This window comes from Siphateles boraxobius, unplaced genomic scaffold, assembly GCF_051911475.1.
Source record: "Siphateles boraxobius isolate OS27281-9 unplaced genomic scaffold, OSU_SipBor_1 66, whole genome shotgun sequence".
Taxonomy (NCBI): Eukaryota; Metazoa; Chordata; class Actinopteri; order Cypriniformes; family Leuciscidae; genus Siphateles; species Siphateles boraxobius.
In genome coordinates this window covers 14,988,711-15,003,499 of record NW_027509193.1, presented here as the reverse complement: position 1 = coordinate 15,003,499, position 14,789 = coordinate 14,988,711, and the positions used below count along the sequence as shown (strand labels likewise).

General features: G+C 43.1%; 1 protein-coding gene across 1 annotated transcript in view; it reads right to left on the bottom strand.

Moving 5' to 3' along the window:
• emp2 (epithelial membrane protein 2) overlaps positions 1 to 14,533 on the bottom strand; it is a 46,891-nt gene extending 32,358 nt beyond the window's left edge. Inside the window, exon 1 of the mRNA XM_077212492.1 lies at positions 14,470 to 14,533. The gene's annotated coding sequence lies outside the window, so the exon portion shown is untranslated. The remainder of the gene's footprint in view (positions 1 to 14,469) is intronic.
• Positions 14,534 to 14,789: the final 256 nt, after the last annotated feature.

Below are 14,789 nucleotides of genomic sequence, written 5' to 3'. Positions count from 1 at the left end.
ACTCTAGTTCAGAGACCTTAACTTAGAAGAATTTTTGTAAATTCTGTCCTTCAAACTAAAATGACCTTATCATTGTGTTTTTACTGTAGCTGTTGGAACAGTAGCTGTTGTAACAAAAAAAATTTTGTTTATATGTGCTTAGCCAACTTTAAACATGAAGGTGTATTAATAACTGACAGGAAAATCAGTTCGACAAATCTCAAATGTGATCTCAAATCAGGGCAAACTGTCACAATATGCATGAACTATTTATTCTATTTATTTCTGAAAAACAACAGTGGTTATAATTTGTTTGTTTTTTGTATCCAAGGCTAAGGTATGTACCCACACCAATTCTGTATGTAATATACGATGAAAAATATTTAAAGGAGTAAAGAGAAGTGACCGCTCGCATCCGTCTCACCTTAAATTAAAATACAAAATTGTATAATTTCCAACTTTTGACCACTACTAGCAGTAGTTTTAAATTTTTCTTTTATTTGTATTCAATTTTATTTCTACCATCATGAATTCAAATTCTACTTGCTTGCTACATTGATTTAAAATGCCATAATTGAACTATTTAAAAGGTATTCTCAATTCAATTCTGAACAACTGCACACACTCCCGATTGACTTGTAAAACTTATGACAAGAACCTACAGAGCCTCTTTGTCCCTGGTTTTGTCACATCTCACACTGGTTAGAATATCCCAGGGTTAAATTACACCGCAAGAAAACGTCTCGGTTACGTATGTAACCCTAGTTCCCTGATAGGGAACGAGACGCTGCGTCAAACGCTGCGGGAACGCCCCTGCGTTGTGCGTCATGAAGCACGTATGGAATCAGCCCAATGGAGAGATGAAACGTCATAGGCGGGTGACGTCATCGACCAGGAAACTATAAAGCACCCCAAAAACACAAGCGCATTAGCTTCTGATAGGCTTGAAGGAAGCGCTAACGGGAGTGCCGGGAGTATGGCGGAGCGACGCAGCGTCTCGTTCCCTATCAGGGAACTAGGGTTACATACGTAACCGAGACGTTCCCTTTCAAGGGAACTTCGAGCTGCGTCAAACGCTGCGGGAACGCGAATACCCACGTCGCCATAGGACCAAATGACCGTCATGTGAGACTAGCGCACAGAGGACGAGAGCACCTGTGCCCCAGGGGTAGAGCTTAAGTCTAGGTCATAGAACTTAATAAAAGTATGCGGTGAAGACCATCCAGCCGCATCACAAACATCACTCAGGGAAACCCCCGACAAAAGAGCTTTAGAAGCAGCCATACTCCTGGTAGAGTGAGCTCGGACAACCAAAGGTGAAGGCTGGCCAGCCGACTCATAAGCAAGTGAGATAGCCTCAACCACCCACTTGCTCATTCTCTGTTTAGACGCCGGACACCCTTTCCTGGGTGGCCCGAAACATACAAAAAGTTGTTCTGATTTCCTCCACAGGGCAGCTCTGTGGACATAAGCGTCTAATGCCCTAACAGGGCAGAGTGAATTAAGTTTCTCCTGGTCCGATGACATAAATGGAGGAGGACAGAAAGCCTGCAGAACCGTAGGTCTAACAATATTAGTAGGAACCTTAGGAACGTAACCTGGTCTAGGATGCAGAAAAGCTTTAACCATGCCAGGTGCAAATTCCAGGCACGAGGGTGAAACCGACAGAGCCTGCAAATCTCCGATTCTTTTTAGTGAAGAGATAGCAAGCAAAAAGATAGTCTTAAAAGTGAGAAACTTCTCGGGAACTTCATCGATAGGTTCAAAAGGAGCTAGGGAAAGACCTTCTAATACAATGGCCAGATCCCAAGTCGGCACCCTCGTACGAACTGCTGGCCTCAGACTCAAAGTGCCACGGAGGAAACGAGTTATAAGCGGGTGTCTCCCAAGAGAAACTCCACTGAAAGGGACGTGGTAAGCAGCTAGTGCCGCCACATACACCTTTAGTGTGGAGGGGGATAACCCTGTGGAGAAGCGCTCCTGCAGGAATTCCAGCACTGCACCCACTGGGCAGTTAACTGGGTCCTGCAGGTGTTCTCCACACCAAGAAGTGAAAAGTTTCCACTTCAAGGCATAAAGCTTCCTCGTGGATGGAGCTCTGGAGTTAAGAATGGTCTCAACAACCTCGGTTGAGAGACCGGAGTCTATGAGCTGGGCCCCCTCAGAGGCCAAGCCCACAGTTTCCACAATTCTGGGCGGGGGTGAAGTATCGTGCCCCCCGCCTGGGAGAGTAGATCCCTCCTGACCGGGAGCTCCAAAGGAGAACCGTCCAGGAGAGAAATCAGGTCCGCAAACCATACTCGGGCCGGCCAGAACGGGGCTACTAGTAGTAGACCGACCCCGTCCCGGCGGACCCTCTCCAGAACTCCTGGTAACAGAGCAATCGGGGGAAAGGCGTACAGACGTGACCTCGGCCACGGCTGCACCATAGCATCCAACCCCAGGGGGGCTGGAAGAGTGATGGAGAACCACCGATGACAATGAGTGGTCTCCTTGGAAGCGAATAGGTCCACCTCGGCGCGACCGAAACTCAACCAAAGGAGCTCCACCACCTCGGGGTGGAGTCTCCATTCCCCTGGCCTCGGCCCCTGCCTCGACAGGGAGTCTGCTACCACATTCAAATACCCAGGGAGATACATTGCTCTCAGAGATAGTAGCTTCCCTTGGGACCACAGGAGGATCTGACGGGCCAACTTGTAAAGCCGGCGAGACCGCAGGCCCCCCTGATGATTTATATAAGAGACCACCGACGTGTTGTCTGATTGAACTAACACATGATGGCCTCTCAGGTCTGTTAGGAAGTGTTTCAGAGCCTGAAACACAGCCAACATCTCTAGACAATTTATGTGCCACGAAAGATGATGATCCTGCCACAGACCTTGGGCTGGGCGACCACTCATGACCGCCCCCCACCCTGTGAGGGAAGCATCCGTCGTTAGCGTTATGCGACGACAAAGAGCCCCCAGCACAGGACCTTTGGATAGGAACCAAGTTTCTCTCCACATGACCAGAGCACGAAGGCAGCGCCGCGTGACTTTGAACGTGCGGAGCGGATTTCCCCTCGGGGAGAATCCCTTGGTCCTGAGCCACCACTGTAGCGGTCTCATGTACAACAGGCCGCAAGGTATAACGTTGGACGCTGCTGCCATCAGACCCAACAGTCTCTGAAACTGCTTGACAGTGAGTAGCTGGCCTAGCTTCACTTGTTTCACAGCTGAGAGAATCGAAGCGATGCGGGTCGGAGAGAGTCGCGCCCGCATCGATACCGAATCCCAAACGACACCCAGAAAAGTGGTCTTCTGGGAAGGAGATAATACACTTTTCTTTGCGTTCAGCCTCAACCCCAACTTTCTGATATGAGCGAGGACGACATCTCGATGCCGAACCGCCAACTGCTCGGTCTGAGCTAAAATCAACCAATCGTCGATGTAATTGAGAATACGAATGCCCTGAAGCCTCAGAGGCACTAGTGCTGCATCCATGCATTTCGTGAAAGTGCGGGGAGATAAAGCTAGGCCAAACGGAAGAACCCTGTACTGGTACGCCTCGCCCCCGAAGGCGAACCTCAGGAACTTCCTGTGTTGTGGAAGGATGGACACATGGAAGTATGCGTCCTTCAGATCTATCGTGACAAACCAGTCCTCGGACCTGATTTGAGACACGATCTGCTTGATAGTGAGCATCTTGAATTTTAGCTTCCCTACCGAGCGATTCAATATGCGCAGGTCTAAAATTGGACGCAACCCCCCATCCTTCTTTGGAACGATGAAATATCGGCTGTAATAACCTGACTACAAACTGGGTGGAGGAACCCGTTCTATAGCCTCTTTTTGAAGGAGCGTTTTCACCTCTTGTTCCAATACCAGAGCCTGCTCGGGGCCCACCACTGTGTGCAGAACCCCTCTGAATTTTGGTGGACGACACCTGAACTGGATAGCATAACCCTTTTCTACTGTCTGCAGGACCCAATGAGATATTTTTGGAAGGCTTTTCCACTCTGCCAGAAATTCTACTAAGGGTACCAGCCTCTCGAGACTGGCCTCTGGTGTAACTTGAGCAGCAGACGCAGCGCCCTGTAACGGCGCACCGGCAGGGAACAACTGGTCTGACCGCTCTGAGACCCTCCTCAGAGGGAGCGAGCGTCCCTCGGGAAAGCGCTCGCTGGGATCGTCTGTGCCCCGGCATAAAGGCGGGGTTGGCAGAACGAGCCCCTGAGGGCACCGAGGAGGAATGGGCACCGTAAAAAGAGGTGAACACCTTTCCGCCTCGGTGGGGACCACCCTCAGCATCCTGAACGGCTTGGCGTCAGGACTTCTTCTTAGCCGAAGCCTTCTTAGCCAATATAACTGTCCTCAGATCAGTTCTACTGGGAGAAGGCTTCGGCTGAGAGTGTCGCGGCTGAGCCCACTGTCCAGCAGGGGGAGCACGAGACGCGACACTCTGCCTCTGCTGCGCTCTATGTGATGAGCTCGAAGACGGCCGGGGCTGCTCCCGCCCAGCAGCCCCAGGGACATGAACTTTAAGGGGAAGAAACTTTTTAAAAGCTGCAGTTTGTTTCTTTTCTTCTTGGAATTTATCGATAACTGAATTCACAGCATCACCAAACAACCCCATGGGAGAAAGAGGAGCATCTAAAAGAAAAGCTTTTTCTCTCTCTTTAATATTAGTCTGATTTAACCACAAATGTCTTTCTGCGGCCACCAGAGCTGCCATAGAACGACCCATTAATTTGGCCGATTCTCTGGTGGCACGCAGGGATAAATCAGCAGCCTGACGCAGTTCGCGAACTACGTCAGTACTGACCTCCTCACTCTCACTCATGTCCCTTAGCAGATCAGCCTGGTATGCCTGCAAGATTGACATAGTATGCAGACATGACGCAGCCTGACCTGCTGCCGAATATGCTTTACCCACCAAAGCCGAAGTGTTTCTTAAAGGCTTGGTGGGTAATGCCGGTGCCTTAAAAGATGATGCTGCTTCGGGGGAGAGATGGCTCGCAAGCGTCTCTTCCACACGAGGCAAAGCACCATAACCATGAGCCTTGGCTCCCATAATATTAGCGTATGTTGAAGTCTGGGGACTAAACACTCTATATGACACCGGTTTTCTCCATGATTTCGACACCTCGGTGTGGAGATCATGGAAAAACGGCAGGCACCGGCGTGGAGGCTGCACACGTGACGGCAAAAATCTCTCATCCAACTTTGATTTAGAAACAGACTCCTGTCTAGTCACTGGCCATTCAATATTAAGTTTTTCAACAGCTCTTGTTAACACCTCCATAAGTTCATCACTCTCAGGAGTGTGGGGTGGCGAATCCTCCACATCTCCCTCAACACTAACAACATCAAGTTCCTCAGAACTGGATAGCTGCAGCATTGGTGCCTCAGCCCGAGCGGAAGAAACCGCAGCGCGTGCTTCCGAACCCGGGACTGAGGCACTGGATCTCACAGGTGAAGGGAGAGATAAGGCAGAGCCCGTCTCAAACCCCGCTGTGAGATCCATCTGCGATCCCCACGATAAGCGCCGCCGCTCTGCCTCGGCAGAAGCGGGACCCGAACCGCGGGGAGCGCGCACCGAACCGCTCTCCTCAAAGAGCGATCGGCGGGAGCGGAGCGTCCTTAACGGCAAACGCTCGCAATGCTCACAGTCTGCTCCCTCGAGAGCAAACTGGGCATGCTGAACTCCCAAACAAACAACACAAAGATCATGTGTATCCCCGCTCGTTAAATAACGCGAGCAGGGAGGAACACACTTTCTAAACTGCTGTTCGTCCGCCATAATCTCTCAATATATATATATATATAGGGATAAATTGTTTGTGTGGTGCAGGGTATGTAAGACAGACAATATCACACAGGGACAGATTCACATGTAGCGCGACTGAAAGCACAGAAGCTAATGCGCTTGTGTTTTTGGGGTGCTTTATAGTTTCCTGGTCGATGACGTCACCCGCCTATGACGTTTCATCTCTCCATTGGGCTGATTCCATACGTGCTTCATGACGCACAACGCAGGGGCATTCCCGCAGCGTTTGACGCAGCTCGAAGTTCCCTTGAAAGGGAACTTCTAACACTCCTTCAGTTAAACAGCATTCAGCTACCATTGACAGTTTGAATGTCTGCCACACTCTTCAAATGTGGCAATAAAAATCCATTGGCAGATGTCTATGATTTGTAAGATGGGAGTGTGTTTCCACAGCTGTTTGAGGTCATTGCAGGCAATCCTCCCCAGAGACAAACATCTACTGGTGCCTCCTTCAATGTGACTGATGATCTAGTAGCCCAGAATACAACATCCCTGCCAGTCCTGCACTATTCAAAGAGGGAAACACGTGCTGGCATTGTAAGGAAATGCATGTCTAGATCCTTTGCTAGAAATGGATTAAACTTACACTACTCGGAGTGCAACAAAAATAGAAAGCTTCCTTCCTCGCAACTGTGCAGGGTTGAGTGTTTTCCTGGAGCAACTGTGTCATAAATGGTAGTTGTAAGGCAAATTTCTTTGTTGGCCATAGTGACTTGCCATACATAGCCAGTGTGAACTCAGACACCTAAACTGTATGGTTTATTGGGTTAAATTTGGCCATAGTTTACATATATGGGAGAGACTGAAGTTTTGTTGATCACATACACTGCATTTTCCATCCTTTCACCCACACGCCTACTTTGTTTCAGCCGCAATGCAGAAAAACCTCACAAACATCTTTGAATTTCATAATTTCCGCAACTGAGAATAAATTGAGCTAATACATTTAGAAATTAGCTTGCTATTCCTTTTGTTACAGGTTGACGTTCCCGAATTCAATCAAATGGGTGTCATTTTCTTTCTGTGAACTAAGATTGAATGACACTTTGCTAATAATCCCTGCTGACACAACAGGCACTACAGTATGTGTGCAAACAACCTGGATGAAAACACATTTATCTTCTCCAAACAAAGAATAGCTTTACTCTCAATGCTTGCAAACAAAACAAGCCATAACAAAAAGAGCATGATCAGTTCAGAAAAAAAGAAAAAAACGGCTTCTAAAATCAACATGAAATCAATCGTGACAAATTTCTTTTCCTGCATGTTCTTGGTCTTACTGTGAACAATTCATTGGTGGATGTTATTCCAAAGAAAATGTCTTTGGAATTTCTAACCAAAGAACTAACTTGCTCTTCCTCTGAAACAACTTTTCCACTGATGTCACTTAGGCCACGTAGACTATTAGATAAAGTTAACCAATAGGCCAAAAAACTATTTACATTGTTTCAGGAATCTCACATTGAGTCTGGTGTGTAACACCCATTCTCCAAGATCTAATCAATACCAGATGAATAAAATCAAGTCATCTTTTCTCATTGAATTTCTGTTTTCTTTTGGAAATACGTCACATTTATGAAATGAGTTGCAAACAGTTCTGTAAGTAAAAATCCTTAATTATGTAAAAACTGTTGATTCTGTATAAACCTTTAAAGGCAATGGAATTTGCTTCTGCTGCAAAAACACTCAGTGTAATCTGAACTTCCTTTTAAAAATTATATATTCAAATATATCGTTTTTTAACTGTTTTGTTACTTATCTAACTTTTATAAACTATTTTTTATTATTTAACTATAAATAAAAGTGACAGGTGATTTGATTAGTTTATGGTTGCTATGGTGGGCAGGGGAATAATTCAAATCAAGACTACACCAGAAAGCTGCATGGTAAGTAGCCTGCCATGCCAAATCTAACTAAACTATTATAAGGATGATAAATCTATATAAAAAAAAAACATGCACATAAATAAATGATGCATAATATCTGTCTTGATGGCATCAATCAGAAATAATGTTGGTATATGAACATATTTTTTGAAAAAGTGATGTTTTTATGGCGGCCCAATTTACCTTAACCCACTGAGGTAAAATTAGCCACATGGTTTCAGCTAAAATGGGCCATCATCTGTGTCACTCACAAACACACGTGTGTGTGTGTGTGTGTGTGTGTGTGTGTGTGTGTGTGTGTGTGTGTGTGTGTGTGTGTGTGTGTGTGTGTGTGTGTGTGTGTGTGTGTGTGTGTGTGTGTGTCCCATAGGCCTAATGGTTTTTATACTGTACAAACTGTATATTCTCTCCCCTTACACTAATCCTACCCCTAAACCTGCCGATCACAGAAAACTTAATGCATTTTTTTATAGTTTCAAAATTCAAAGTTTAGTATATTTATTAAACAATTTCCCTCGTGGGGACTGCTGGCTGCTCCACACAATGTAGGTGATCTCAGGTTTTACTATCCTTGTGGGGACATTTGGTCCCCGCAATGTAATATAAACAAAGGCACATGTACACACACACACACCCATACACACACGCACATGCACACACACACATCAGTTCACTAATCTATGCTGTTCCAAAATTGACTTTTTTAATTGCACATTTTAATATGTGGAAAAGGCATATATGGTATTGCATTATTGTCCCAAATGATTTACCAAAAAGTGGCCCATTTTAGCTGATATCACCCTACTTTTTACATAAAATCAGAAAATTTTATTGAAAAATCCTTTACAATTTCTACAGAAAAAATGTATAGGAAAAATACTACAGTAATCTATGCTGCTGAAAAAGTGTGTGGTACCGGTAACAGTTGCATTGTATTCAGATTGACTTTTAAATCAAGGGACTAGACTGCAATCACTCACAACTCTAAATCTCTTCAAGGTGAAGACGGGAAGCTAAATGACAAGTAGTGCCTTTGATGGTCCAAAGCCGGCCAGCATTTGCATACATGAGATGTTGAATGGATGGAAAGAGCTTGCAGTCTTTAGGGGTGTTTTGCATGTCACGCATGTGCTGCTTTGTATTGCTCTTGGAAACGGGTCATGCATCATTGTTTGAAAAAAAATCATAAAGGGGAATGTGGCTGGGACACGATAACAGTTGTTGAATGAACTGATCCAGATGAATAGGTTTGCTGAAATATCCTCACTGTATAACAATATTCTTACTAATTTTGTATTCTGCATAAGAAAGAAAGCCATGTAAATGATGACAGAATTTGGTGAACTTAAGCTCACTTTGCACATGGAAGAAAAAGAAGAACGCTAAACAGTTGGATAATTCTCAGTATATTTGTGTCCAGGATGCTGTCCCGTAATAGTTTCTAGGGGGATGGAGAGGGAGAGACATGGCTGCATTATACTGTATGATGAACAGATTTAATTTAGGCTTTATTTACATATAATCATTGATCAGCAAACTATACTCAAGTATGGTAAGCGGAAGCTCAACTGTACTTGCTCAACATGCAAGAACAAAACTCATTGGTACTCACGCATTATGCAAGTTTGCTGATCAATGACATGTGAATAAAAGCCTAGATTCAATCTGTTCATCATATAAAGTGATTGTGTCTCTTAAGAAGACATGGATCTCTTTACAGTGTTGTGCCGAATTCTGACCCAGCCAAATTATTACCCCCTAGTATTGGTAGGTTTAGGATTAGTTGTGGGGGTTAGGATTAGTCAATCAGGTAGATACTTCAACAAGGTGGGTACTAATTTGGCAGGCAGTCGAAATTCTGTACATCACCGGCCCTACCTAAGCGATATAAGCAGTTGAATAGGGCCCTCGTGGATACTAGAGGGCCCCATACCAGGGGTACAGATACATTAATGCTTGGTAATAATAACTTTGATAAAGTTTGCTTGTTTCAGTCATGTGTGTTAATGTTTGAAAATGAAGAGGCAGCACTATCAAAGAGGAAAGAAAGAGAGCAAGATAAGGGTAAGTGATTAATTCTGAAAAGATACTGTTGAAATGGTAGTTGCTGCATCATGTCTTATCGGTTTAATTCAGCATTTCACCAGAAGAAGCATTTTCACCTGAAGACGCTGTGCCAATGTAACAGTGTAAGTCTCATCCATATAGCGGTTATGAACATGCATGATGATTGTTGTCATGGGCACTTCAAAATAAGTTTAGTTTTGTAGAATGCACATGAGCTTCTTTCCCATTGACCAGTTACAATTTACAACACTGTTGCATTGACTTTTGGTGGTCAGATTTTCACATTGATCAGAACAAAAGCAGCAGACCGCCTGAAAGAAAATGCAATGTCTCACACTCTGACAGTAGGTGGTGCTTGTGGAACAACAGAAATACAGCTGTCATCATGGTTACACCAAGCACAACTTTCTGTTTCAGACACCTAGTTGACACGGAGAAGAAAGGAAGTCCAACTGTATTTACATGTTTTCAAACAACCATTCAGAATTTTTATCCATGTTGGTGTTTTTGGAGCAAAAAAACACTAAATACTTAAAGGAGCATTTCACCTGTGGGAACATTCATCTTTATTGAAAGTGGATCATATATATGTAGTCGAAATATAATAAAATTTTCAAATTTGGTGCCTTCTTGACCGAGTAAAGACAGAAAGTAACTTTAGGGCGCATTTGTACTGAAAACCCCAACTCCCACCATGCACCACATTGCACAGCTCAGCAAGCCACTCCCACTAATCCAGAACAACGCTGAGGAGTTATCCGCCTATCAGATTCAGAGAAAGCACTCTACTGTCTACAAGGCTGGGTGGCGCCAGAGTTTGAAATCCATTTCACAGAAAAAAAAAATCTAGTTTTTTGCCGAAATCAATATTGAATTACTCCTCGTTTCTATTTATGTTGAATATTCAGTCCGAACATTGTAATGCAATTTGGATTTGCAAAATAAGAATAAAAATATGTAGGCATGACCATTATTTTGTTATCTATTATCATGTAAGGTAACAGTAGGTTAGTAACATTAGTTCCACTGATGGAATGTTGGTCGTGCAAATTTATCTAACATACACGTGGAATAAAACACTAATAAGGAAAACAACGTAAATGTGAACCATTTATTTCAGTAATGATATAAACAAAAATAATTATGTTAACAATAAAAGTTCAACAATACAATAGTTACAACAGTAATTCCTCCTGAGCTTCCTCAACTTATTGGTGCCCGCAGTACAGGCAATCTGGAGCTGGATATTTCAGTCGGATTGCCGACACGACCGGGTAGGACCGTGACCAAATCAGAAGACCTGCCTGTCGCGGACGAGGAGCCCGCACTGGCTCGAGTTTAGGCCGACTGGTCAAGCCGTTTTTTATTGGTTGTTGTGTTAAATCTTACCCAGATACAATAGTGCTATTTTCTGATTGGCTATCGTGTAGCTCGACGAACAACACCAGAGGAGACGCGCTTGATTCCTGCCGGTGTTCTGACGATTTGTGCTGCCTTGTCGAAAAATGCTACCGTAGCGCGAATCGATAGCAGAGTCTGTCGATTTGTGCTGCCTTCGCAAAAAAATGCTACCCGACCGCGAATCGATCACAGAGAATCTTGATTCATTCCCTATTGTTTCCATAATTGTGTAAATCTCACAATATTATGACATCGTTATTTCATTTAAATCAGGGTAGGTGTATGGGGAGCATATTTTGATGTTTTAAATGAACTAGCAATTATCACTTTTGATATAACAAGTGAAAATGACATTATTATATGAAATACAATTATAATAAAATTCGAAGTTAAGAGTGCAGTATACTGTACTGTTTTTATTTTTTAAAACGGGGTGAAAAGTAAAAAATTATCATCAAATATTAATCTTTGACCTGTCAGAGTTTCCTACAAGTCTCCACAGCAAGGATGCATAGATTTATGGGCGTGTTAAGCAGAAGAAAAATTAGTCTGCACATGCGCATAACCAGTAAGTAGCACATCTCGATGGGTAGCATGAATCGTCAGAACACCGGTTCCACAGTGAGAGCGGCGCGGCCAGAGTTTTGGGCGCTGCGGCATATTAAATATATTACCAATAGTTTTTCAGCGTGAGAAATACAATGTGTGGTGGGAGAGCGTGACAAAAGACCGAAATGAGTGACTGTCACTTGAGAGCCCTGTTATGTTATGCTGAATGGTAGTGTGCACACACACATTGCGGATTTCTATGGCAACAGTGGATTTATAACATTTGATACCGAGAAATCATTCATTTGCCTTTGAGGGGACAACTTACCTGATCCAAAATGAAGAGTGCAAAGCTGTGTTGAGTTGGAAGCCAAACAGTAACACCGCCATCAGCGTTTTGCCTGTTTATTGCCGCCAACCACTTGTTTCTCCGTTTTGTTTCTTTTGGGATACGGTATAAAGATATTCCTTTTGTATGATCACGTATCTGATCGCATCCAATTGCACAGCATCGCTCGGGCATGATAGAAATATTTCGCGACGAGCTGTATTATCACCGGCGGTATAGCATTTTCTATTCCGTCAAAATGGCTGCTCCAAATGGCGTGACGTCACGCGGGACGTCCCTATTGCTATTAGTTTCGGCAAATGAAGTCCCACCCACTGCTCTTTAATAGGCCTGTAGCGTGAGTGGGACCCTCCCCCTGAATAAATGATGAGCTAGTGTTTGTAGTCTTAAACATAGACATAATATAGATAGACGCCCTATCGACCGCTACTGCCTATTGGCGTGGACGAGCCGTGGGGCTGCCATCTTAAACCGGTCACGTGCTCTGGCATCTGCTGCTATGCAACGCAAATAGGAGTATGACCGGTTTAAGATGGCGGCCGCATTTCTTGCGGCCAATAGGGCATCTAGTCTCTATGATGTCTATGGTCTTAACCCTTATACAAAGAAATGGGACTTCCGGCTTTTTATGACGCAAAATGACGATTTTTACATCATAAAAAGCAGGAAGTGGAACACTTAAATCCTTATTTCTCCCATCTCAGGGGAAAATAAGGGAATAAATCATGACCATTAAAAAATATGACTGGGTTTCTAAAGATACAAAGCTTAATGCAAATGGATGAAGTGTCCCTTTAAATACGCCATTTTCCCCACAAACATTTGTTTACACTCATACATTTGTGCATTTTAATCTGGACTAAGATTGCCAGCCAATTAAGATATGCTCTATTATTATTATTATTATTATTATTATTATTATTATTCAAACCATCGGTATCGGTAGATATCATACTGATCGTACACAATCAGTAAAATTCTGTCAAACTGATAAGGTTCCATACGCTTAAGAACACCTCACATATCTTATGCAATCTAGTAAATGTTAACTATTACTTATATACTTACTTATGTATGTGGTTTCAACTAACTTTGCATGAGTTTATGAACAACCACAAAGTATAGTTCTGTGAAAAAATAATTAAAAATCCCCTGGGACCCTGTTAAAATGGTTTAATCTTCATCTTTTCCCCAATGTTTAAACCAAATATATTGTGCGCCCTAACATATATGGCTGTTGTGTTTAGAAATTTGAATGAATCTTACACGTGGTGCGGTGCACATTGAAAACTCTTGTTCAAGCCCGTGCAGCTCTCCGGGTCTGTAAACAATGAATTGGCCTCCTGCTTCAGTGTGGCCTTGAAGTCAGCCAACCAGCTGCCGCATTGTGTCACGTGCATCACTTGGCAGTGTTCCATCATGTTCATTGTCTCATGGATATCCCAGGAATCAATGCCAAACAGACACACACACACACACACACACACACACACACACACACACACACACACACACACACACACACACACACACACACACACACACACATCATACTATTTCAGGGACAGGTCTACACTAATTGTCACTAATATCTAATTGTGCCATTGGGTCTTCTCGTTATAAAGACACGATGAAATCAAATTAGCTAATTCTTATTTTTTATGCAATGTTGTAGGATATTTATACTAATTGATGTATCTGTGCACATCGTTTTTTTTTATATTCATGTGTCCTTGTAATCTTTAATCAAAATAACACATCTCTGTGGGCTACCCTTGGTGCGAGGGTGGGATTTTGTCACTCTCATCACAGCAATACAACCGGACAAAATCAAGTCCCGTCCAACATTTATTCTTGTTCAAGAAGCCGTTTTACTATACAAAAAGAAAGAAAACACTTGCGCAGCTTTCGTTTCATGCCGAGACAGATGCCACTTTCTCATAATGCACAAGGAGAAATCTCCAAGCAGGTTCACGGATATTTTGCGGTCTCCTATCAGACAAAATAAAACGTGAGCAGTGAGAACTGTAATGTTAGGCTATACCATGAGAGGCATGTAAGGTTCTGACACAACTGAAAGATTTCATAACAAAGAGTAGCAGCATACACAAAGGGTGAGATGTGGGCCAAACAATAAGCGACTCTATGGAATAGCCTATGAATCTAAAGATAGGCCTATAACAGCTGAGTAGCCTATGTGAATGAACACATGCAGGCTTGGATTTATGAGGAGCAATACTCCAAAACAAAAGGATCAATGCCATGTTCTCATTATTATTACTAGCACTATATTATAAAATCGCATTTTAAGTAAGGAACAGGTAACGTTAGACAAATTAAAAGCTGAAAAATTAAGATCTTGGAAGATTTTTTGGAAAATCTTTTCTTGAAGGAACAGTTCTCAAACTCAAAAATGTATTATTTACTCACCTGTATGGTGTCACATGCATGTTGTTACTTTCAGTCCTCGTGAGAAAGGAAAAAAAGTTTTTCTATTCATGAATAATTATTTAACTGTAAGGCACTGCGCGCAGTTTAGTTTGATTCACGAGCAAATTACTCTTATGATATTCTTTTAATGAATCGTTCGACAATAAGAAGTCACATGTTTGAACCAGTCTGTCTGACAAACTTTCACTGAATCATTTAGATCTGATTCAATTCACTTACAGAACCGGAAATTGTCATTACCTTCAGTGACTTTTTGTGCATTGAAACTTAAATCAGTAGGCTATCCTTTTTCTTATTAT